The following is a 26,472-nucleotide window of genomic DNA, read 5'->3' as shown; positions in this document are numbered from 1 at the left end:
TGGGGCGGCGGCACAGACAATTTCTGAAAAGTAACGATAGTTGGATTATAGGGTGTGTCATGGATATACTGCATCCAATAGAATAATATAGGCATTTAAGGGAAGACGTCAGCTTACCAGCGTCGTCCGAATGGATCAGCGATGATTGATACGTCGCCTCGTGCCAGTAATTATCTAGAAAAACGGTAATAATCTAACTTAGAGACTTGCAAAAAGTAAACTGCCAAATCATAATGGCATTACAAGATCATTCAGGCTTACCGAGTTAGTCCGGCAGGATCAATGATAACGTGGTATAGGGTTCAACCTCGTTTGGTTAGTTGACCTGTAAATCATATAGCGCAATAAGTTGCCTTGGCCATTAAACACAGAGTCATACTGCTTGGTTCAATAGATAGTAGTGGGATTCAACCTGACACAGAGTCAGCCAGAGCTTACCGTTTACCGATTAGATCAGGTCACACAAAGCGCTGGCATCTAGCGTAGCGAGGCAGACTTCCTGGTTGGAAATGTAACCATGGAAACGGGGCACGTGATCACCGCGCTGATAATAGAGCGCCAAGACAGACCAAGGTTGACGATAAAGTTAAATTTAAATTTAAAAACCGGCGATATGGAGGGAATTAAATTCAAGGAGCAAGTAACTGCACCCTAATAATATTCCATTAATTTAAGTTGTGGCTTAATATGTGGTATCAAACTGTTGCCAATATATGGAGAATCGAAGTAACCATGGTGACTGGAAGCCGAGCAATGGAAGGCTTATTCTAAAAATCGAAAAATCGAATAGCAGAGACCTAGCCTGTACAAAGGGGGCGTTGTAGCTGGATTAACCCCGTAATGAATACAGATTCATTTAATACAAAATTAAAAAACGATACACATATGGAATTGCATTAATTACAATGTGGATAACTCATGTCTGGATTGGACCCACGAACCAATCACGAACAGGTATTACTATTGGGTAGGGCATTAGCACTTCACGGGAGCATTACTATATGAGCAATGTTACTGTTTGGGGAGTACCTCTCACATGAGGGTAAAGTCCCACTCAATACCTCACATTAGGAGTACAGTGGACTAATGCAGACTAACCGAAAGAAAACTTAAGGGTAGCTGGAAAGTCATCATAATCGTTGTGACCATCGGTGTGTGATCACTTTGCAGTCAAACATAGAGAGTACACATAGTTGGAAGGCGTACCTCTCACATGAGGGTAAAGGCCAATTGCAATAATTCGGATCATAACCGTGTGTGTTAACAATAAGTCAATACCTATCATGGCAATATTGCTAACTGTGAAAAGGAACTGTCATACTCATTAAGCCCATTCTGAATAGAATCAAAGCGAAACATCCATTTAATTTCACGGATATTCAGAATATTAGTGATGTTGCCCCCCCGTGGTCCCAGCACTGCCTTTTCCAATATCACCCATCTTAGGCTATCAGGGGAATGGGCTGCGGATTTGAAGTGATCAACTAGAGGTGCCCCCTGGACGTCACACCTTATCCTACTCATGTGCTGGAGGATCCGTACTTTGGCCCTTTGTTGTGTTTGGCCTATGTATATTAGTCCACATGGACAGACAATGGCGTAGATTATGTTTGATGTATTGCAATTACTATGGAATTTCAGCGGAATTTTTTGTTGAAGATGTACAAATTCCTTGGTTTGGATCGTTGTGTCGCACGCCTTGCAGTTCCCACATCTGAAGTGGCCCAGAACCGGTGGAAGATTCCATAAAGAAGTGATTGTGGGATCATCAGGGACAGATAAAAAGGAATGCACCACATGGTCTTTAACACTCTTAGCTCGTTTGAATGCATGTAGGGGAGATCCTCTTTGATTGATGTCATCAGATATCAATTGCCAATGCTTGTTAATTATGCGTTTGATTTGGTTACTTTTTGTGGAAAATGTTGTTACACACACTATCCTTTGATCCTCAACAGGTTTTCTGTCTTTTGGAGTGAGTAACTCGTCCCTTGGATAATACCAGGCACGCTTCCTCGATTTCTTCACCAATCTTTTTGGATAACCACTGGCTGAGTCGTGTCAATCATATCTACGAGACACTATGCACACAATCACGATCGTCGAAAATCGACAATTTGATCCCCAACATGAAATACTGGCCACGTGTGATGTAGTATCCCTCTATACCTGCATTCCTCAACAGGAAGCATTAGCAGTGATCACTAGATGTTTAAACAAACGACCAGCACCGGCACAAGTACCCACGGAATTTATCGTAGCACTATTGACGATAGCCATGACTAAAAACTTCTTCATCTTTAAAAACAAATTCTACCTGCAGTTCTCCGGAGTGGCAATGGGGGCTCCATTTGCCCCGGACGTAGCAATTTTGTATATGGCGGCTTTTGAGAACAACACTGTGCTCAATGATTTGAATCCATTCAAAGACCAACTCAGCCTAAGGATGCTATACATAGACGACATTCTCCTTATCTGGAATGGCAACTCGGACGAACTAGCAGCTTTCTTTTTGTGGCTCAATCAGCAATCACCACATCTGAAGTTCACCAGTCAATCAGACAACAAACAAATTAACTTCCTAGACAGTACCATTTACGAAGAGTCAGGTATTCAACAGACCACATTGTACCGCAAACCAGCAGAGCGTAACTCATTGTTACAATACAGTAGCCATCACCCCCGTGCCCTAAGCGACAATTTACCATTCGGACAGTTTCTTCGGATCCGACGCAATTGTTCCAACAAAGAACACTACTTGCTAGAATCTGAACAATTGACCAACCGTCTTCACCAGCGAGGTTATCCAAAAAGATTGGTGAAGAAATCGAGGAAGCGTGCCTGGTATTATCCAAGAGACGAGTTACTCACTCCAAAAGACAGAAAACCTGTTGAGGATCAAAGGATAGTGTGTGTAACAACATTTTCCACAAAAAGTAACCAAATCAAACGCATAATTACCAAGCATTGGCAATTGATATCTGATGACATCAATCAAAGAGGATCTCCCCTACATGCATTCAAACGAGCTAAGAGTGTTAAAGACCATGTGGTGCGTTCCTTTTTATCTGTCCCTGATGATCCCACAATCACTTCTTTATGGAATCTTCCACCGGTTCTGGGCCACTTCAGATGTGGGAACTGCAAGGCGTGCGACACAACGATCCAAACCAAGGAATTTGTACATCTTCAACAAAAAATTCCGCTGAAATTCCATAGTAATTGCAATACATCAAACATAATCTACGCCATTGTCTGTCCATGTGGACTAATATACATAGGCCAAACACAACAAAGGGCCAAAGTACGGATCCTCCAGCACATGAGTAGGATAAGGTGTGACGTCCAGGGGGCACCTCTAGTGGATCACTTCAAATCCGCAGCCCATTCCCCTGATAGCCTAAGATGGGTGATATTGGAAAAGGCAGTGCTGGGACCACGGGGGGGGGCAACATCACTAATATTCTGAATATCCGCGAAATTAAATGGATGTTTCGCTTTGATTCTATTCAGAATGGGCTTATTGAGTATGACAGTTCCTTTTCACAGTTAGCAATATTGCCATGATAGGTATTGACTTATTGTTAACACACACGGTTATGATCCGAATTATTGCAATTGGCCTTTACCCTCATGTGAGAGGTACGCCTTCCAACTATGTGTACTCTCTATGTTTGACTGCAAAGTGATCACACACCGATGGTCACAACGATTATGATGACTTTCCAGCTACCCTTAAGTTTTCTTTCGGTTAGTCTGCATTAGTCCACTGTACTCCTAATGTGAGGTATTGAGTGGGACTTTACCCTCATGTGAGAGGTACTCCCCAAACAGTAACATTGCTCATATAGTAATGCTCCCGTGAAGTGCTAATGCCCTACCCAATAGTAATACCTGTTCGTGATTGGTTCGTGGGTCCAATCCAGACATGAGTTATCCACATTGTAATTAATGCAATTCCATATGTGTATCGTTTTTTAATTTTGTATTAAATGAATCTGTATTCATTACGGGGTTAATCCAGCTACAACGCCCCCTTTGTACAGGCTAGGTCTCTGCTATTCGATTTTTCGATTTTTAGAATAAGCCTTCCATTGCTCGGCTTCCAGTCACCATGGTTACTTCGATTCTCCATATATTGGCAACAGTTTGATACCACATATTAAGCCACAACTTAAATTAATGGAATATTATTAGGGTGCAGTTACTTGCTCCTTGAATTTAATTCCCTCCATATCGCCGGTTTTTAAATTTTAATTTAACTTTATCGTCAACCTTGGTCTGTCTTCGCGCTCTATTATCAGCGCGGTGATCACGTGCCCCGTTTCCATGGTTACATTTCCAACCAGGAAGTCTGCCTCGCTACGCTAGATGCCAGCGCTTTGTGTGACCTGATCTAATCGGTAAACGGTAAGCTCTGGCTGACTCTGTGTCAGGTTGAATCCCACTACTATCTATTGAACCAAGCAGTATGACTCTGTGTTTAATGGCCAAGGCAACTTATTGCGCTATATGATTTACAGGTCAACTAACCAAACGAGGTTGAACCCTATACCACGTTATCATTGATCCTGCCGGACTAACTCGGTAAGCCTGAATGATCTTGTAATGCCATTATGATTTGGCAGTTAACTTTATGCAAGTCTCTAAGTTAGATTATTACCGGTTTTCTAGATAATTACTGGCACGAGGCGACGTATCAATCATCGCTGATCCATTCGGACGACGCTGGTAAGCTGACGTCTTCCCTTAAATGCCTATATTATTCTATTGGATGCAGTATATCCATGACACACCCTATAATCCAACTATCGTTATTTTTCAGAAATTGTCTGTGCCGCCGCCCCACGGCTGGCCTCTTTCTCCGACTCTCCCTTATTTATTTCCATCGAAGTATGGACTGACTAATTTTCGGTGAGAATATTTGCTATCTATTATGATTCCTTTGTCGTGCTAAATGCCCCCCATAAAATTCTCAATTTTATTTATATTTCATTTTCTTTAACTTCAGTTATGATAATTAACCCTGACGACTTAAGCAGTGATAAGACAGAGTGCCAAGTTTAACGGTATGCTCTTTGATGTGTGCTACAGTAATCCAATCCAATTGTTGTTGTTTTTCTAAAATGGATATATTCCGCCACCTTAGTAAATAATCCTCTATATATACGTATTTATTAGGTTGCCTGCCCGTTTCCCTGTCCTGAAGAAGACCCCACTGCAAGGGCTCAACTAACCCTGCGATAATCAGAGGGTCGAAACGTCGACAACGTCTCCCTTTAGTCAACTCCCTACCTACATTCGACATTGATTGCACTATTGGAGTATGACAATTGTATACATTGGTATAGCGAATCATCCTATGTGTAGTGTAATGTAAACACAAATGAAACTTTTTGATATTCACTTGGTTTTATTGTCACAATACCTTTACCACACCATCCTCACATCACCTTCCCCCCTCCCCTCCAGGGCACTGTTCAACCTACTTTATGCATAGAGAAAATGTTAATATATTCTCTATATTGTTCCTCATTGTGAATTAAAACAATGTTGGATTCATTCATTGTCAGAGCAAATAGAACACTTTTTTAAAACTTTATTTTCCATTTCCGTAATACAAAAAGTCACAGCATTCACATATGTACTACACTGCTGCATCATAGTAGGTAACTCCACGTTGAATCATACAATGAATATTGAAATCATTTGCAGAGATTGTCTCTCCCACCCTCCAACCGGCTTTGCATCAGTAACTGCCTATCTATGTAACCAGAACACCCAGACGATGCTTTCTAACCCCACAATAATCATCTGTAATCTGAGACGGTTGAGTCCCCCCCAGGATGAAATATACATAACAATGGATGCATCTGAAAGGTGTATGCCCACCCTGTAGTGTGTCACCCCACTCCTGTGGGGACCAGCCCGTCTGGGGGTTGTGAAGTGGGGGTGGTGTTCATGTCCACTAAATAGGCTTTGAAGGGGCCCCAAATATCCTTTGGATGCGACGCTCCAGGTATGGTGACTGCATACAAATCACTATTTGTGTTATAGTGGTCTAAACTCTGTAGCCAGGCCTTTGTTGTGGGAGGGGCCTTGCAGCCCCATTTAAGGGCAATCTCCCGCTTGGCAAGCAGGAAGGCTATTGCAGTAAATTTACGAACGGGCTTAGGGAAGCTTAGTACACAGCCCAATAATGCAGACTTCGGTGAGAGAGCCATTTCCCCATCAATCATCTTAACTATTACAGCGTAAAATGAAGGCCAATATGTCCCAATCTTTGCGCAGTTCCAAACTAAGTATGCAAAGTCTCCGTGTGTTGCATCACACTTTAAAAATGTGTGTGGCCTGCTAGAGTCAATAGTGTGTATTTTTTCTGCGGACATGTAGACCCTCCAAAAGAATTTAAAGTGTAATAACGGTGTCTGCTGTTTAAGGAAATGTCTTTAATTTTTGCACAGCTAAAGTCCCAGTACGTGTCTGGAATGGGATGCTCCAAAACCTTTTCCCAAGCCTCCCTGATCTTGGTGTATTTTCCAGGAACTATTGTTATGCATGAACTATACATTTTTTAAATCAGTCGGGCACTAACTGAGGAAGAAATTACAGTGGTTAACGGGCCGAAGTCGGCTGCTGCCAAGGGAGGTTCTGTAAATGTAGCCCTAAGTGCGCTTCACACCTGTTGAAGGATGAATTTGTCCATAAACGTAGCTTGACTAAATCTATCCTCCTCGTCTCTGTCAAAGACATGGCCTTCTGGAAATAGGTCGCCGATCTTGCTGATTGTAAATTTAGTTAGAGAGCGCTGCACTATTTTTTAGTCATGATGGGGATCCATGCATTATTCAAAACCGGAATTTCAGAGGAATTTAGTGTATTCGCGGGTGTGATTCTAACCAATTTCCGTCAGGCCCAGCTGGTCGTGGAAATGGTTTGAATGTCTCTAGGGTCTCTTGGAAGTTCGTGAGGTAATACTGTGTGAAGTTTCACAGGCAACACCAGATCAGCCTCAGGTCTTGAGTAGGGCAATCTAGCATCCGGATGGTACCAGGAGTGCGCAAAGCTGAACAGCACTACCAGGTAATATATGTGAAAGTTCAAAACCCCAAAACCTCCCCTGGCATAAAACAATGTCATAGTGACCCAGCTGTTGCTGGGATTCCTGCCACCCCAAGTTAAGCGAATCAAATGGGACCGAAGTTTAAGAAAAAAGCTGTTGGAAAGCTGAATCGGAATATTATTGAACAAGTATAAAAACTGAGGGAGGATGATCATTTTGATCAAGGCGACTCAAACTGCCAGTGAGAGAGGGAGGCAAAGCCATCTTTCAACTTGCTCTTCCAGAGTATGCATCGTGGGACCATGGTTTAGTCTAATTATCTGCTCTGTATCTCGATGGATATGTATCCCTAGATACTGCATCGAGTCGGAGCACCAGTCAAGAGGGAACCCACAATCCCATCTCTTGGTGATGGGGATCGATCGGAAAAATCACAGATTTCTCTAAATTGATCTCCAAGCCATAATGCAACCCAAAACGAATGATCTCCCTGATGAATGGTTCAATGTTCTTCTCTGGGGTGTGTACATAAAGTATAATATCATCCGCGTAGCGAGACACAAGCAAAGGGCCAGTCTTGAACTGTAGCCCTCTATGAAGATGACATTCTTGAAAGTGCCTAACCAGAGTGTCCATTGTGAAAATAAAAAGTAACGGGGAAAGCGGGCACCCCTGTCTGGTTCCCCGAAAAAGGCAGAAAGGTCGCGACAATGTACCGTTCAAGAGCAGAGTAGCAGTGGGGTTCTGGTATAGGAGGGCAGAGAGAGCTTTAAAACCCTTTGGCATGCCCATTTTGTGCATCACTGCCAGGAAAAAAGGCCATTTCAGAGAATCAAAGGCCTTTATGGAGTCAAGTAATATCGCGGCAGCCGGCACCTCCAGGGAAATTCTATGCAGGACAGCAACTAGCGTCCTCAGATTCAGGGCGGTCGATCTATGGGTAATGAAACCAGATTGAGCTGGGGAAATTATCCAGTCTAATAACAGGGCTAGACGCAATACAATCATTTTGGCCAAGATTTTATAATCTAAGTTCAGGAGCAAGAGAGGCCAATATGCTCCACATGACGACAGATCTTTACCCGGCTTGGGAAGTAGTATAATTACTGCTTCCCGTAGTGTGGGGAGCAGTTTGACTTGTTCCAAGGCTTCATTATAAACTTCGAACAAATGCAGTACCAATAAGTCTTCATAATCCTTATAAAAATCTCAAGAAAATCCATCTAGTCCGCGGGCCATGGATCCATTGATCGGGTCTATCGTGCTAGAGATTTCCTCTTTAGAAAAGGGTTCCACAAGGAACTCCTGCATAACTTTTTCTAGCCAGACCACCACAATCTCAGCCAGGTAGGTTGCTTGTGCAGAGCCATCATTGTCTCTCCGGGAAGTGTACAAGTTTATGTAGTATAATAAAAATGTATCTCGTATTTCCAGTGTGCTCGTGAGACTGTCTTTCGGGGGTGCGAATTTCAGTGACATAGGCACGTCCGGTGTGGGGTTTCAACAGCCTGGCCAACGTCTGCCCTGGCCTATCCCCCTCTCCATATCGCCGGGCGTTACTCTATTTGGTTAAAAAAAGAATTTCCCTTTCTGCGTCCTCCCTAAATTCAGTCAGTAGGGTGAATCTAGTGCCATATTGTGTGGTGTCGGGTCAGGCAACCTGCTCCCTATCTAGGTCTTCTAATTTGTGCACAATGCTCATAATCATAGCTCTGAGATCTTTTAATACTCCTGCATGTGTAGAAATGCAAAAGCCACGGAGGTAGGCCTTAAAAGCCTCCCAGAGTGTTGCCCAAGAGGCAACTGAGCCCATGTTTAATTCAAAATATTCTTCACTAGCTACCTGAAGCTCTGCTCGAAAGAGGCCCTCTAGCAGTGCCCGTCCAGGGAATCTCCACTGTCTTTCTACCCCTTCAGGTCTAGGGACCAGCAGCCCCAAAACCACCGGGGCATGGTCCGAAAACGTTCTGGGGAGTAGTTTAATACCTTTGTACCAAGTAGACAAATTTGGAGTAATTAACCAATAACCTAATCTGGTCCAGGTATCATACTGGGCAGCGTAATGTGCGTAGATGGGGGTGATCTGATGTCATCGTCACCAAATATCTAACAGTCCAATTGAATCACAAAGCTCAAACAGAGCTTGGCGCGCTCCTGGCTTAGCATCTGAGGAAACTGAAGAGCTGTCTAGTTTTGGTTTGATTAGTAAATTAAAATCTCCCCCATGCATATAAACTCTGCCTCCATTTGCAGAATGTGGAAATGTACATCATGAAAATACTCCGGACAATCTATGTTAGGGCTGTATATGTTCACTAGGGCTACACAGTGGCCCATTTTCTGTCCTGTTACCATGGTGTAGCAGCACTCTGTATCATTATGTACTTTATGTAGGTGAAATGGCAAGCGTTTATGTATTAAAAACGCTGTATCATGAGCATAGGTGCGGAACCCACCAAAATTTCTATGTGGACCCCAAGTGGAAGCAGACAAAGTAACCTCTGTTCTAGGAACGTGAGTCTCTTGTAGAAATGCAACACCAATCCCATGTCTCTGTAGTTATTGCACTACATTCCTTCCTTTCTTTGCATTGTTCAACTCCCTAACATACCAAGTGATAACGTTAAGGTTGGAAGAGGTAGGTAAATCATCTATAGCAGGCATATTGTTCTGTTAAACATTGTATTCAAATTGTTGGCGGTATTAACGTGGCAAAGTGTACAGCTAATGAAATGGACCGGCAGAAAATATAGCCAGGGATATGGTAAACCCCCTCCCATCCCTGCACACCCTGAAGCAGGGAACATCCCCAGTAAGCGTACAATTAGCTACCCCAAACAAACCATTCAACACTGAAGAGAGATAAGTATCCGAACAAATTATCAACATCATACACAAAAGTGTGCTAAACACAGGGGGGGTGACAACACCACTCCGTGTACCCAAACTATTTATTAGCTAATAAGTCCAATGACAGTCCATGAATTAAGATAGCACAGCTACATCTTGTACTGAGATACCGAAGGCCACACTCCTGCGCCTGTATTATTCTGTAGAGAAAAGCTCCACACCGGCAGCAGAGCCACTATGTGGGGGGGAGGATTCCGCTGCATCTTTGCTACCAGGCTGCCCGCCACCCTTGTAGCCTCTGCAAAATTCTTGTACTGCTGAAGGGGACTGAAATATTCGGGATCGACCCTCAATATCAACACGAAGATATGCCAGGTATAAAAGCCCATAACGCAGGCCCAAATTGCGTACCGTCGCCTTCACACCGTTATATTTATGCCTCTCCTCTTGCACCATAATAGTAAAATCTGGGTAAAATGATAGCGGAGAACCCTGCCAGCTTAGTGTGCTCTTTTTCCTTGCTAGTCACAGCGCAGTGTGCCTGTCGCAGAAAGTTAGCAGGCGTGCAATTATAGGTCTGGGGGGAGCTAGGGTTAGGAAGCTAGGGTTAGGGCAATGGCCCAGTGAGCGATGGGCACGCTCAACAATGAAAACGGAGGTGAAAGTTTCTCTGACAAATAGATCAGCTGATAGGTTTTCCACAAACTGATCCAAACGACCAGTATAGGAAGTTTCTGGAACGCCTAGGATGCGCAGGTTATTCCATCTACTGCGGGATTCTAAATCCTCGTTTTTAATTGTCACATCCTTGAGAATCTTTTCGAATCATTCAAGCTTGCGCACAGCCTGAGACAACCCATCCTCCAAGTCTGACATCCTCTCCCCAACAGTATCCAGATGCTTCTCATGAACATCAATCTAGGCGCCTAGATTGTCCAAACATTTGTCCAAAATGTCAAATCGGCTGTCCAAGGCTTTCAATCCCGCGCAGAGCTCCTGCAGCAGAAAGTCTGGGCTTGTGGGTTGATCCACTGGGGGAACTGTGGCAGAACCCCCAGCAGCCATATCTGCGTCAGTAGTAGGGTCCCTCTCCGTCACCTTGGGGAACTGCAATATTCATTGTTTCGGGTCTTTATGCCCATGCCTTCTCGACCACATCCGCTAATGTGCACACTCAATGTGCCAGCCAGAGGTTCCTTAGGGTGCAAAACCCAGTGTAGAAGCAAGGGGCAGGCCGTGATGGACGCAGGGGTGAAGCAGGTGACCCAGAGAAGAGCTCCATGCAGTGGGCCCTCTCATCCACTATATCAATTTGGGGCGCTCAGCTGCAACACACCGCCCACACACAAAACGCTGTCTTGTTGAAGACCAGGATATTAGGCAGCTTCATCCCTAATTGTTTAAACCTCGGATTCCCCGGCAGGCCTTTGTTCATGGCACACAGACTTTTAGCAGGCCCACATGTTGTTGGGCTCCTCCCCATCACCGATCTCATGGCTGCAAACTGAAGAGGAGGGCTGATGTGTTGTTGTCCCCCCTCCACACCCGCCCGAATCCCAGGCTCGCCTGCAACTCCTGTTGCCGCAGGGCCTCAGGCATCACCGCCGGGGGGGGGCCCCATGCACTCAACTTGCGGGTCCCGCCGTAATGGCGAATCTGAATCTTGGGGAGAGTAAAGGGAGTAGCCAGGATAGCCCTGCTCACCTCGCCGCTCACTCCAGTGTTCTGTTTGGTGGGGGTTCACTACCGCTCCGCGAGTCCGCAGCACGGCTTTATGCTAGGCCGAAAGCCGGGGCCTGGATTTGGTCACAGGCTCCAGTGCGCAGCTTCGCTCTGTGAAGTTGATCAGGCCCGGTCTCAACGATGTTTCCTCATCCGGGCCGCCTGTCCCAGCCTCGCTGAGTCACCACTGCCTTGCAACACTACTGCATTTGTCTCCTATGATCTAGGGGACGTCTTTGGTGCTAATAAATTAAGTTTCTGCGGGCATTACAGAGAAGCTTCAAAGCTGCACGGCCATTGCGGTCAGCAGCTTGGCTGCGCCCGTGAGCAAATAGAATACTTTATTAAAAGTGGATATAAAAATTGCCTCCTAGCCAAAAGAGAGAGAGGACAATTCAACAATCAATACCAACTACAAAATGTATTACACAGGAAGCAAATACATCTACCCTAACTTTCTTTATTAGCATCTAATAATATTTTAATTCTATATTCAGGATTTACACCCACTCCAATTTTTGTTATCTTGTCAAGCAATATTTTTTGGGAAATTCTTTTACATACTCAAATTATTTGAATTTCACTAAATAATCAAATGTTGACAGATCCTTCCCCATGCTCCTACTAGATGATAGTTGTGGACAAACATCGTAAGCTTTACAAATGTACTATGAGACACAGTAAGAGAGCCATTGGCTGACGGAACTAAATAAGAGTTGCACCTCTGGATTATCCCTTAAAAATTGGACTTAAATCCAAAAGAGAAAGTTTATGTTTTGGGGGTATTCTTCAGGCTAGCAAATAATTCATAGCTCTGATCTTAGCTTCTGCTTCCCAAGATGGTTTATTGAATTCAATTATAAATGCCTGTACCATTGAAGACTAAGGGAGGCCTAGACCCTCTTTTTATAAACTCTACCTTCAAGGAGCCCAAAAATGGACTCCCCATCAAGAACCAAGAGGGAGCTGCTCTGCAAGGCCATTGAAAAACTTTCCCCTCAGTAGCTTTTACCATATGATCCAATCAAAAGACTACCATATAAAGCATTTAATTTGACTAAACTTCCAAGCATACTGAATGTTTTTATATTCTTTTTCAGTGTCTTGCCCAAGAGGATTAACGACTAAAGCTCATCACTAAATAAACATATAACTCACCTACTTCCAATTTCGTTTCACCAATCAACGATTCAGTTTGAAAACGATTTCTCCTAAACACTATAATATTGGTTATATCTTTATTCAAACCAAGTTATTTGTATTCATTCATGATAGTAGAGGAAGGATCAATCATACATTGCACAGTGCCACACCAAATTATTTCAGCTCCGCAAACTGCCCAAATCTTCCTTAACTGAAGATAAGACCAACCCACACGGTCGTGTGGTCGGTCATATAATATCTGTAACAGCAACCATTTACCATTACCCCTAGCACTGATGAAGTTCTAGTGAAGACATCAAGGCATGGAATGTACAAACAAAATAAGCGTGCATGGGTGTCTCAATTACTTTCCCAGCAGGTTTTGCAGCATGAATCAGGCTGAGCTGCCACTCACCTGTTCATGGGCCATTGTGTGGTATTTTTCAATTCTGCGCTATTGCCTGCAGCTGGAAAGTTTAAGGTTTATTGAGCGAGAATTATACCTAATTGGGATTACATTAACGGGGTAAACATGGCCTCGTGCTGGAGAACAGAGTTTCGTAAGCTTGGTGCGCCGCATGATTAACAAAAAAGTTGTGGCTGGAGAATGTCCACGTGGTTCTGAGAACGAGCCACCAATGTATCATATATGGCTTCAGTCATAGGCAGCAAGAAAATCAGACGTAAACTTGCCCGGCCCAATGCTTGCCATCTGCAAGAATTAGTCCCAAGGGGAACTGAATGGGGCCATTATTTCTCGTCTTGTGCTGGCTGTGTAATTCCTGTGGCGGTGAAACAGTAGACAGTAATAGGAAAACATAATACTTGTGTGACCGGTCTGTTATTGGCTGGCTGGGGCGGTGTGTATCTTGTTCGTGAAATGAGGAGTTGTGCAGACAGCTTAAGGGGTGACAGACTTTGCTGTCCAAAATGCTTCTGGGACTACGAGCTCTGAAACTGAAGTACTCCCTGGAACAGAGGACAGACCCAAGGAAAGAGTTTAAAATGTTCCTTATTGGCGTCTGAGAAGCAGAAAGAGTTGGTGCGCTAGTCACCTAAAACCTAGCGCGCGCTGGCAGCGCATCCTGAAAAAGGAAAGGGTCGACTGAATTTACTGTGTGTGGCTTATTTACTGGCCTCTGATAGGTTACTAGGGCATACAATTCCCCTTGCGTAGTGCGCCTCGCCTCACCTTTGACCTTAAGCATCCAGAATATTGTGTGATCGGAACTGCATGTGGAAATGCGCGTTTTTTTAATCCTCTCGGCAGCAGCGCACAGAGAAACCGATCCTCGGTATCTGCGCGTCCGAGTCTCTCATCAGCCCCTCCATTTTCATCGGGCTGCATTTCAGCCCCTGCAGCCTAATTGCGCGGGCGAGGCGCTCTCCTGTAATTAAACACCGGCCAGTTGACCAACAGGCTGGCACTGAGTCCCGGCTGGCGATGCGCGTAGCTGACGGATATCTTACTCCGACGCTCGCAGTTTCTAGGGAGTAATGTATGTATATAAACATATATTTATATATGCATATATGTATATATTTGCTTCACCCGCGCGACTGTGGCTCTCTTGGCCCCGGTCACAAAGAGCTCATTCCACAACTAATTTGAAGCGACTTCTGCTTGTCGATTTACAAAAAAAATAGCACCATTTGTTGCTGCGTGGAAGCAAAGCAGAGCCCTATTAACTAAATATGGCCTGCCACTCTTCTCCTCCCCTGCGCTGGCAGTCTTCAAGGCTGCATAGTATCACACACACATTCCTTAGACCCATAGGGCCTTATTTACAAGGAATTAACGCAGCGCAGTGCAGCAAGCCATTTGGCTGCGCCGCTCTGCATTCATTTCGAAGCAAAAGGATGCGTCATTTCTACAACAATATGATGGGTCCCTTTGCTCTCCCATGCGCTGGGCACAATTAGCTGCCATGCACCAATGCAGGCACGCTTGTGCCATGGTGCAAGGGTGCCTGCGTCACAGGTATGATTTTTTTTTGTGCAGGAATGGACACCTTCCTGCACAAAAACAATCACAAGAGGAGATTTCCTCTTCCTATGTGTGCTGCACAATGAAGCGCGCATAGAAAGAAGAAAAAACAAGAAGAAATTAAAACATTTCTCCTCGTTGCATCTCCCCTGGGGAAGCTTAGCATTATGATGCATTTCCAGGTTTACAATTTCTTGTAAATCTGGAAATGCGGCAGAAGCTATGGGTGTTGCATGGGAACACCCACAGCAACACCCATGGCACGCAAAGTGTTGTGTGATAAGGGGTCATATTTACAAGGGCATGAAAAGCTACGCAGGGTGACTTTAAGTGTCCTTGTAAATATGGGGCAGCAGGTTACGCCGCCGGTGGTCACTAAAAGTGATGCATCAGCGGCGCAAGGGGCTTGCAAATAAGCTTCTTAGTGCAAAGGAGCGTTGGTGCTGTCTAGCATAGGTTTTCGACCCTTTAGTACAAAATCCTAGGCCTAGACATTTTCTAAAAGTGTCATACATAAGATGATTGCTGTACTTTGCAGCTCGGACACATGTATGAAATGTAAGTAGAAATAAGAATATTTCTCATACTTTGCGGCTGTCTCAAGTAGGCATTATTTATTGGCAAAAAGCTTAGTCTAACAACATTAAGAGATAAGGCTTTGCATCAAAAAACATCGGTGGTTGCCCTGGAATGCCCAAGTACCAACCATGGAATGCCCCTTTGCACAAAGTACCACAAAGCAGTGTAAAGCGCCATTTGCACTACAAAAGGGGACATTTACAGTTTAACAAAGTGTTTTGTTGTGGAAAGTTAATGCCATATCAAGACTTGCAGCAGTGAATGAATCGGCCCCCTAGGAGCCTCATTTAAAGGGTTTTGGTTTAGGGCAGCACATCAAGTCACCTAGCTGCGCTGCCCTACGTCAAAGGGAAAGGGCAGGAATGCACCATATTTATTCAATACTGTGCATTCCTGTCATTTAACCCTACGCTGGCACTGCTTTGGCAGCCTAGCTCCAACACAGACCCCCGTGTACCATGGTGCAAGGTTGCCTGTGTTGTCGGCAGAATTGTTTTTGTTCAAGAAGGGGCACCTTCCTGCACAAAAACAATCCTTGGAAGCTTTTTCCTCTAAGTATGCTGCAGAATGCAGCACACATGGATAGAGGAAAAAAGGGTAGAAACAAAGCTAGTTCTCCTCATCGTACCTCCCCTGGGGAGGCATAAGGTTTTGGTGAATCCCCAGGTTTACATGGTTTTGTGAATCTTGGGAAGCATAGAAATCCATGGGTGTTGCGTGGGAATATCCACCGCAACGCCTATGGAATGCCTTCCTAGTGCACGGTAAGGCAATGCAGAGATTTGCGCTGCCTTGCCTTACTCCATATCTATGACGCCATTCAAAGCCATGCAAAGTGGCTTTATGTGAGCTCAAAAATAAGATTTAGTAGTTTGAGCCACTGGAACGTCATAAAAAGTGACTTTCCAGCAGCACAGCCATATAAATACCACTTAGGTTCCTCCTAAAATCCAAGAATCAGTGACGTTAGCCAGGGCAACTCTTGGCTCACTCCAGGAATCCAGAAGTAAGCCCGGAGTACAACAAGAGTAATTCACACTTACTCCTAGCATAATCTGTGGGAATTTACTAATGAGGGTGCTAAGAGTGAGTGTGGCTTACTCTTGTAGTACTTCCAACTTACTCATGGAATTCAGGAGTAAGCCAGAAGTACTACCGTCACAACAAGGTACACAATCTTTGTGAATCAGGTCCTTTATTTCTAAATCCTCACTGGATTTAGTATGGTTGTACTGTGAAATAGGTACACATTTGACTTACGCTGTACCTGATACAAGATTTGCACCTCATTGTACTAAAAGTTGGGCATGCCATGATAGAGTTAGGCTTGCACTACCTGTTTTATCTGTAGCATGACAAGCAGATGTGCCGAAGAGTAAATCGCATTGTAAATCTGTAGAAATTCTGCAAGCAACAGACACTAAGCCAGTTTGCATGTGTGAAGAAAAAAGAGTGATAATATAGCAATTTGACTGTCAGTCACTATAAAATAGATCTGGCTTATCCTATTTTAACCAATTGTTTAAAAATAGAGGGGCGTACTTACAAGCTCTATCGCCACCACCACATCACTTTTTACAAAATTGTGTTGATGAAAGGGGCCTCATCTTATTTACAAGCCAGCCTTAAGCCACTTAACATGGCTTAACACTGCCTTGTAAATAAGGCACCCTTTCACTCAATTCTTAGTGTGAAAGGGGAGGACAATGGGTGTTGCTGTGGGCATTCCACCACAGCACCCAATGATTTTGACGCTGCCCCATATTTACAAGGGTGGTGTAAATATGGTGCAGCACCAAACTGAAGACCAGGAAAAACCTGGCCTTACCCTGGCGAAGTGAGGAGAAATGTTTAATTTCCCCTAGTTTCTGCTGTTTTCATGTGTGCTGCATTGTGCAGCTCACATGGAAACAGCAAAGCTCCAATGATTGTTTATGTGCAGGAGGATGTCCCTTCCTGCACATAAACAATCATTAAAAAAAATTAAGTTTTACAACTTCTATGTGTGCTGCATTGAGCAGCACATATAGAAGTTACAAAAAACTATTTAAAGCTTGTTTATGTGCAGGAAGGGCCACCTTCCTGCACATAAACAATCTTCCCCTGCAATGCAGACACCCTTGCACTGTGGTGCAAGGGTGCCTGCGTTGGTGCTAGGCTAGGCAGCTAAATTTAGCGCAAGAGCAGGGGGAAACGCAAGGCTGCACCATAGTGTAGAAAATATGGTGAAGCCCTGCGTTTCTAAAGTGACGGAGCGTGTCGTTAGCTTTCTTGGCTTAATGACATGCTTCGCCATAGTAAATAAGCCCCTCAGAGTGTGCCTTTGCTCAAGGCAGAGGAGTAGTGCTCTCTCACCTCTAGCTCTTGGCTGTTTGGTCAATCATTCCGCCTCACATGAAGCATTGGAATGGACAAAGAACTATTTTCTTACCTGTAAAGTGCACATAATCCTCAATCCTTAAACTCTTTATCCCATGTAGTGGGTGTTTGTACAGGTATGTTATATTGTGCAAACATAGTTCTGAAGCAGAGGAGCGCTGTACTTTACATAGGGGTTGGCCGATAAGCTATGTGATCATGTTCATCACAGTAGGAAATACACAAATGAAGTTTTGACACATTCTATTTCAATTTTTGTTTAGGCGTTGATGGATTAAATGATTTGTCCAGAATCACGTGATGCTGATTGTAGCACCGAGGCAGGGATTCGAGCCTGGGTCCCCAGGTTGTAAAATTGGCAGCTCTAGCCACTATGCCAGATCTCCTCACCATGTATAATTTAAAGCCAAATGCAATACTTTTGTGTTTTTTTGTCCACTGCAACATGATTTTTTTATGGCTTAACCAGTAATCGTGTGCATATTTTTCCCTATCGGTATTAGCCATTGTAATTTTACCTGTGCGACTTTACATGCCTGCTTATTTCCCATTGTTGTTCCCTTTATGAATGTTCCCTTTATTTTCTCCAACTGTCTCTTACCCATTGTTCTTCCTTCCTCAGGATTCAGGTTCAGCAACAAAACAATTAAATACAAAAGGGCTGATCCAGAACAATTCTGTTATGAGTAGTTGTAACTTACTCTTGTAAATCTAGATTAGCTCTGAACGTACTTAACGAGCAAGTCAAAGTAAACCCTTTCTGAATTTGCCTGCAATGTGTCAAAAAGCAAACACTTTGAGTACAATATCTACTGTGAACTAATAAAGTCAATTTCAAGAGAGACCTAGAAGTGACATTGAGGGAACAGATTACCAAGTATACTTGGCTCCTGTAATTGATGTAATTATGTAACCTGTAACTCGCTGATCCTCATGTAGAGCGCTCTGATACCTCCGGGTCTAACCAACATATAAAACTTTGCAATTAAATAAAACAAATAAATAAATAAATACATTTAACCCGTTTGCCGCTGCCGCGATTTCGCAGCAGTGCGGCACTTCCGAAAAACGGGCGGGCCGCGTCGGCCATTGGCCGACGGCAGCACTGGGGAGGCAGTGCTGCCATGGCCGACGGCAGCATGGAAGGGGTTAATTATAACTAACTTGCTGTTTAAGTTTGAAGATATTGTCAAAAGCAGTTATGAACATATCATGCAGTTGGAAGTTCATGAAAGACTGACAAATGGCTCTATCAATGTGGACAATTTTGTACTATGCCAAAAACGAACTTAGAAAATGCTGGTGATTGAAAGTAGAACATTTATTCACTGAAACAGCGCCTTAAAAAAGGTTAAAGTTGATAAGCACGGAAGATTAAAGTTTTGCAGAGCAGTGATAACGTTGATGATGTCAACAGTGATGTCATGTGATCTAATCGGGGATCTTGCCAATGATGTAATGTGAGATGTCATTAGTGAGCTCATAGATTTTGTCATTTAAAAAGTCATCAGTTATCTCATAAGCATGTGCACAAATTATGATTTAGGTAGCATACCATTACTGGCAAATTTCAGGTGTTTTGTTTTGGTTTTGCACTTGAGCCATCATTTTATTTTAACTGTGGTTTTCATAGAATTTCTGGAGGTATTTTAATGAAACTAAATATTAAAAGGATATGTGAATACATGGTAACTGAGCTTGTGTACGTACTTATATTATCCGGCATGTGGATGGTATATCTAAGGTGTAAGGGAGCCATACTCACCAAGGTATACAATGCATACTATGAATGCAGGAATAGCAACTAGGACATGTGAATGTTTTACATAGGATGATTACTGAGGTTTTTTGTAGACAAAAGGAACAGGTCTTTATTGTCTCTTAACACAGAATAGCAAAATATACCACTGCCTGCAGAATCTGAACTTTTTTTTCAATTGGGGAGGTTAAAATCCTTGGGCTGAATCTGAAAATTGGATGTTTGATTTGTTGGTAGATGTCACAACTAAGGATATACTGCTTTGTCTGCTTGTACAGACCGTGTCACTTACAGCGCTTCTGTAGTAAAGACGTTGTGGCCCCCACAGCAGCATGGGCAGATGCTACACCCTCATAGGCAGCTATGATAATTTCTAGCATGTGGTATTGGTTGGGAATGACACAATCACTCACCCCAGTCATGGTAGCAAAAGGAATATTTTGGGCACCTAAGTGGTAGAAATATTTTGCTCGATAACTTTTATTTAAAGGGGTGCAGTTGCACGAAACATTGGCGGCAACCATGATATCTTCATCTACCCTCATGTGAGAACGAGTAATCACAGCTACTGTATCAGTCTTAGTTGCAGATTTTGCAGCCTCATCTGTCAATGAATTCCCCACAAAGTTTATTCCAACATGCCCATTTCTTAATGTGTCTAACAAATAAGCCCATGGCAAACTGTCTTTTAATTGTGCCACCATTTCCCAAAGCAGCTTGTGCTTGATGATATTTCCCTTTGAGTCTCTAAATCCATTCAGGCACCAATAATGTAAGTTCTCATTAAAAGACTGGACACAGTAATACTAATCACACACTATGAGTATGAGGAATTCAGGATCTGTATCCTCTAGTGCCATAATCAATGATTTTAGTCCAGCCAGTTGTGCAATGCAATCACAGAGGGACTGCGTAAAAGTTTTTTAAGGATGAATTTTCCATCCAACATGACACCGTGTTCCACAGCCGCTTGCCGCTGAGTTTTAGTGTTTAGTGCTTATGGAAGGCTGGGCTGAACCATCAGTATATGTGATGTGTTTATACTGATCAAGAGACAAAGGGCCAGATGTAGGAAGCCTAATACCGGTCGGTAACGGCCGAAATTACCGAATTTTGGCCGTTACCGACCGGTATTAGGCATTTGACATGTAGGGGCCTAATTTAGGATTCGGTAATTTACGGAATCGGTAATTTAAGGAATCGGTAAATTACCGAATTCTTTAAATACCGATTCGGTAAATTACCGAATCCTTAATGTAGGAAGCACTCAAGTGAGTGCTTTTCACTTGTAAGGATTCTTTATTTACCACCAACTACAATTTGGTGGTAAATAACAAAAACCGTTAAAAAAGCAATTTTGTGCTTTTTTAACAGTGTTATGTGGCAGACATACATGCCCTTAGGGCCCTTAGGGCATGTACGTGTGCCACATGTGCACCCATGCACTATTCAGGGGTGCAACAGGGTGTCAATGTGACACCCTGCCACCCTTGAATGTGTTCCCCATTTTACCGAATCGGTATTTACCGATTCGGTAATTCCCATTCATTCCTATGGGCCTGGAGGCCCATAGGGATGAATGGGAAATATTAAATCTTACCGATTCGGGAAAAAATACCGAATGGATACCTACATCCCATTTACCGATTCTAAAATACCGAATCAGTAAAATTCGGTATTTTAGAATCGTTAAATCTGGATTACCTACATCTGGCCATGCCCTGGCCAGATGTAGGTAATCCAGATTTACCAATTCTAAAATAACAAATTTTACCGATTCGGTATTTTAGAATCAGTAAATGGGATGTAGGTATCCATTCGGTATTTTTTACCGAATCGGTAAGATGGGAATTACTGAATCGGTAAATACCAATTCGGTAAAACAGGGAACACATTCAAGGGTGGCAGGGTGTCACATTGACACCCTGTTGCACCCCTGAATAGTGCATGGGTGCACATGTGGCACACATACATGCCCTAAGGGCATGTATGTCTGCCACATGGCACTGTTAAAAAAGCACACAATAGCTTTTTTAACGTTTTTCGTTATTTACCACCAACTTATAGTTGGTGGCAAATAACGAATCCTTACAAGAGAAAAACACTCACTTGAGTGCTTCCTACATTAAGGATTCTGTAATTTACCGAATCGGTATTTAAGAATTCGGTAATTTACAGATTCCTTAAATTACCGATTCGGTAAATTACTGAATCCTTAAATTAGGCCCCTAGATGTCAAATGCCTAATACCGGTCAGTAACGGCTGAAATTTGGTCATTTCGGCCGTTACCGACCGGTATTAGGCTTCCTACATCTGGCCCAAAATGTTACTGGGCATGGGGAATTCATGTTCATATTTGACGAATTCATGAGTTTGCAAAGTGGGGTCAGAGACATAGTCTAAATCAGTAGCCTTCATGGAGGTGGGCCATTGTATCCATTTAGGATGGAAGGCTTTTCAGTTAGGCATGCTGGCCTTTGTAATATCCTTTAAGGCTGTGACAAGTGTAACAAACAACAATTATGCATTTCCCTTGAGCCAGTAGTCTTTCCTTAATGACAGTCATCGCTACTGCAGTATTTTTTCAGTGGAAGCAAAACGCATTTCAGCATTGGAATATAAATCCACTTCATATGCAATCGCCACCGTGTCACCCACATTGAAATGACATATGTGAAGCCAATAGCACCCACAATTGTACGAATGACCAAGTTAGTTTTGTTGACACGTGTGTGTAGGTTTCTCCTACAAGCATGTCAGTCTGTAGTGATATGAGGATGTTCTGATTTCCAATGTGTACTGGATAAAAATCAGGTTGAAGGTTTTATGCCTTGTGCATGATCTAGTTTGTATGTTCTGGCAACATTGAAGAAACCTAACAAGCATTGTAATAGTGTTTGTAAAAGAGCACGTTTCTCAAGGAAATGTGGTGCCAGGTTCTTGCCCTCATTTGATAACACACATCCTAAAATTAGGACAGTGAGAATGGCAATTTTTGGTTTCTTGAAATTGAAATTCTCACCCTGTACAGCAAATCCCAATATAATGCTATCTACTCTGGCTAAATATGTGTTTAAGTCATCGTTCGTTAGATATATATCATCAACATTGCACAATGCTTTTGGATCAATACCAGGTAGAATTGACATTACTTGGGCAGCAAACAGTCCAGAACTGTTTTTATACCCCTGAGGGAGTCGGCAAACATGGAAAGCGCTGTCAAATCTCTGCTTTCTGGTGCTATGTTTTGGCATTAACCTGAGAGGAGCTGACATCACAGCCTTACGTAACACATCTTGGAAATACCCCAACAGGGGTATGTGGGCATCCTTGGACAAGTTCCTAGTACCCTACGAGCCCCCATGAAATTGTTAGCCAGAAACAACCAAAGGGCCCACCTCCACTCCAACTACGAGAGCAGGACACCCTCCCTAAACTCTTCTCGCTTTCCCCCCCTCTCTCTTTTTCTGTCAGAGTAGACAGCTGGACAGGGGGCCAGTCATGCATATATATTTTGTATCACTCCAGCCGGACGGCTACCCCTAGCACTAAGCGCCAATGGTTATATGTTATACGTTATATGTGGGACTGTAGAGTTGCATGGACGTGCCAGCTTATGGGCGCTACGAGTGAACTGTACAACTAGAAGCTAAGCCACATGGGCTGTCACCCCTATATGTACAAATGTGATGTGATTACATGTTACGTGTCATACGTTGTAAGTGTTAAAAAAAAATAAAGAAATAATTAAAAAAATTGTAAAAATCCAAGATTGTTTATTATTTCCTACTGACAATGTTGTTCATTAGAGCCGTACTGTATGAGTTTTGAATTATATATGTGTGTGTATTATTGTTTAAAATTCTGTAGTCTAAGACTATATAAGAATTTCTCTTGCAGGAGATTTTGATTCATGTTTAATGGGGTATTGAGGTTGCAATTACGGGCTGGACATTATGGGTTTGATGTGATAAGGTGACTCTTTATCCCAGCCTTCATGGTGTGGTATAATGCCAGAGCTTGTGCAAGAGCCCATTGTGCGGCATAAGCTTGTTTAACCTCTTAGGGGACAAGCACTGAGAATTATGTTAAAAATATTTCTCCTCCTTGTGGGGCTGTTCTTACAAACTCTGGCCAACTAACCTCCGCTAAGTGTTACTTTTCCCCAGAATATTACCTTGTTATGTTATGTTATTGCTTATTTGTATAGCGCCTATCACCACCGGTCTCTAAGCGCTTAGAAACAGAACAACACAACACACTGTTAACCCAAGTCCCTCAGGCTACCCAACGACTATGCTGGAGTCATCGCCCTTTTAAATAGATGGGTTTTTAATTTCTTTCTGAAGGGCAGTAACTGAGATTCTTCCTTCAAATTAGTCGGAAGTGCATTCCACAACTGTGGGAGAAGAACAGACAGGGCTCTGCCTCCTCTGGTTTTTAGCTTGAATCTGGGTTGAATCAGATTAGAGGTCATCCCTGAGCACAGAGGTCTACCGGGAACGTATCTCATGAGATATTGTTTTATGTACTCTGGTGCTTTACCAAAGAGAGCCTTGTGGGCCACACAGAGACATTTGAATTGTACTCTATACATGACCGGTAGCCAGTGCAACTTTTGGAGCAGGGGGTGGCGTGAGAGTTTCTAGGCAGGGAGTGGATCAGCCTTGCGGCATCGTTCTGTACTACCTGCAGCTTCCTCAACAGCTTCTGTGGCAAGCCGAGGTATAGTGCATTGCCATAATCAAGTCTTGAAATGACTGTGGCAGATACAATCGATTGCAGGGTAGAGGCTGATAAGATGGGTACCAATTTCCGCAATTGCCTCAGTACACCCGTGCAAGAGCCAACCACGGCTGCGACTTGGGGAGCCATCAAGAGGTCTGCATCAATCCTCAGACCCAGACTTTTTACCACCCTACCAGGAGGGGGAGTGGAACCTAGCTCTGGGGGCCAGTATAGGTCACTCCAGGGGTTCCCTAGGTTACTGAGGACCAGCACCTCTGTTTTTTCGGCATTCACTTTCAACAGATTGTTGGTCATCCAGTTGACCGTGAAGCTAAGCAGATTCCTCACTGATTCCTGGGCTTCAATGGTGTATTCCAGCTGAACCAGTAGCTGGGTATCATCTGCGTAGTTAAAAACTTCGCAGTTCCGGCTCATAAGCTCCTCAACCAGCAGCTGCAGGTATATATTGAACAGCAGGGGGGATAGCGCTGACCCCTGGGGCACACCCCATGTTACATCACTAATCCCCGATAGCTGATCACCCAGCTGTACCCTTTGAGTACGACCTGATAGAAAAGACTCCAGCCACTTTAGCACTTGGCCTGTGATCCCCAGCTTCCCGATACGGTCCAGCAGGATTGTGTGGCTGACCGTATCGAAAGCCGCCGACAGATCTAGGAGAATCGAGGCGCACGGCTGTTTATTGTCTGCCCTGACTCTCAGTTCGTCGGTGACCGCGGCCATTATTAGTTCCGTACTATGTTGGGATCGGAACCCTGCTTGCCTGGCGTGAAGGAGATGGTGTTCCTCCAGATAGCCGGCCAAAGTGCCTAGGACGTGCTTCTCCAAGAGCTTACTCAGGAAAGGAAGCTGCGAAATGGGCATTTAATTTTTCAAGGCCTTTGGGTCAGTGCCAACTTTTTTTAATAGTGGGAAGACCCTAGCTTCCTTCAACTGGACAGGAAGATACCCTGTTTCCAGTGAGTTATTAAGTAAACTCAACACCTGGGGCTGGATGCCTGGCAATGCCATTTTAAAAATTCTCGGGGGGCATGGGTCTATAGTGGAGCCAGATTTAGTCTGTCCAACAAGTTCCTCAAGGTGTGTGTCGTCGATAGGAGGAAAGATGCTTAACATCATGGGCGGCACCTGAGCCCCTAGCATGGACAAAGTGGGAGTGACTGAGCGTGCGTTGATATCAGAAATGATATCATGTACTTTCTGGAGGAAAAAAGTTTGGAATGAGTCACAGTCTGGCTGATCATTCACAGAGATTATCCCTTTCTGTTGCGTGAGCTCTCTTAGGATCACAAAGGTTTCTCGCTGTAAATTAGTTGCTTCTCTAAGTCTTCCCTCGTAGAAGGCTGACTTTCTCTCCAGAATGTCTGCCTTATATTTCGCCAGCAGAGTTTTAAAAGTTTCTGCCTCCGTTTGACCGTAATTAAGTCTCCACCTTCTCTCAACCTTCCGGAGAGCTTGCTTTTTCTCTTTCAGTGAGGCGTCGAACCATGGTGCTCCCTTCTCTTTGGATCTGGTCCTCTCTATCTGCTCAGGAGCCAGTTGATCAAGAGCGGCGAGCAACCAGGACATAAGCGCGGTGGCATCTTTATCTAAATTTATGCCACTCAGTGTGGGAGGGGCGGCTGAGGACAGGGCGGCTATTAAAGAGTCAGCCTCAACCTTATTCCAGAGCCGGACTTTCCTCCGTGCCTGATTAAATGCAACCCGAACGGGGTCACCCGGAACCCAGCATCTGATCATAGAATGGTCCGACCAGATGCAGGGGCTGACCTGGGTAATTGCAGTATTAGGCATAGAAGACCATAACAGGTCTAGCGTGTGGCCCCTCACGTGGGTGGGGCCCACCACGAGCTGTTGGAGGTTTAGCGCTGAAAGATTAGCTTCAAACTCCAACTCGGTGGGGTCTCTAGGTAGCTTGTCCCAGTGGTAGTTAAAATCCCCTACCACCAGCAGGGATTTGTAACGCAAAGCCAAATCCGTCAGCAGTTCAAAGAAACTGTCATTGAAATCTGGTGAGCTCTGCGGTGGATGATAAGCTACCAGTATTACAAAGCAGGAGGATTTAAGTGAAATTTTAATCCCCAACAACTCTGCTCCGGCGCAGTTTTCCGCTATGATCTGTTTCACTGTCAGGCTCTTTTTAAACAGCAACGCCACACCCCCACCCCTACAGTCATTTGGGCGATTATGCCATAACGCATCGTACTCACGAGGTAGGGCAGCTAGAATGTCTGGCATTG

General features: G+C 43.9%; 1 pseudogene; it reads right to left on the bottom strand.

Annotated features, from left to right (window-relative positions):
- Nucleotides 1-24,955, bottom strand: part of LOC144784009 (uncharacterized) — a 156,234-nt pseudogene extending 131,279 nt beyond the window's left edge.
- Between the last annotated feature and the right edge of the window lie 1,517 nt (nucleotides 24,956-26,472).

Source organism: Lissotriton helveticus, chromosome 10, assembly GCF_964261635.1.
Source record: "Lissotriton helveticus chromosome 10, aLisHel1.1, whole genome shotgun sequence".
Taxonomy (NCBI): domain Eukaryota; kingdom Metazoa; phylum Chordata; class Amphibia; order Caudata; family Salamandridae; genus Lissotriton; species Lissotriton helveticus.
Note: the sequence above shows the minus strand (reverse complement) of the source record. Positions and strands in the feature narration are given on the sequence as shown.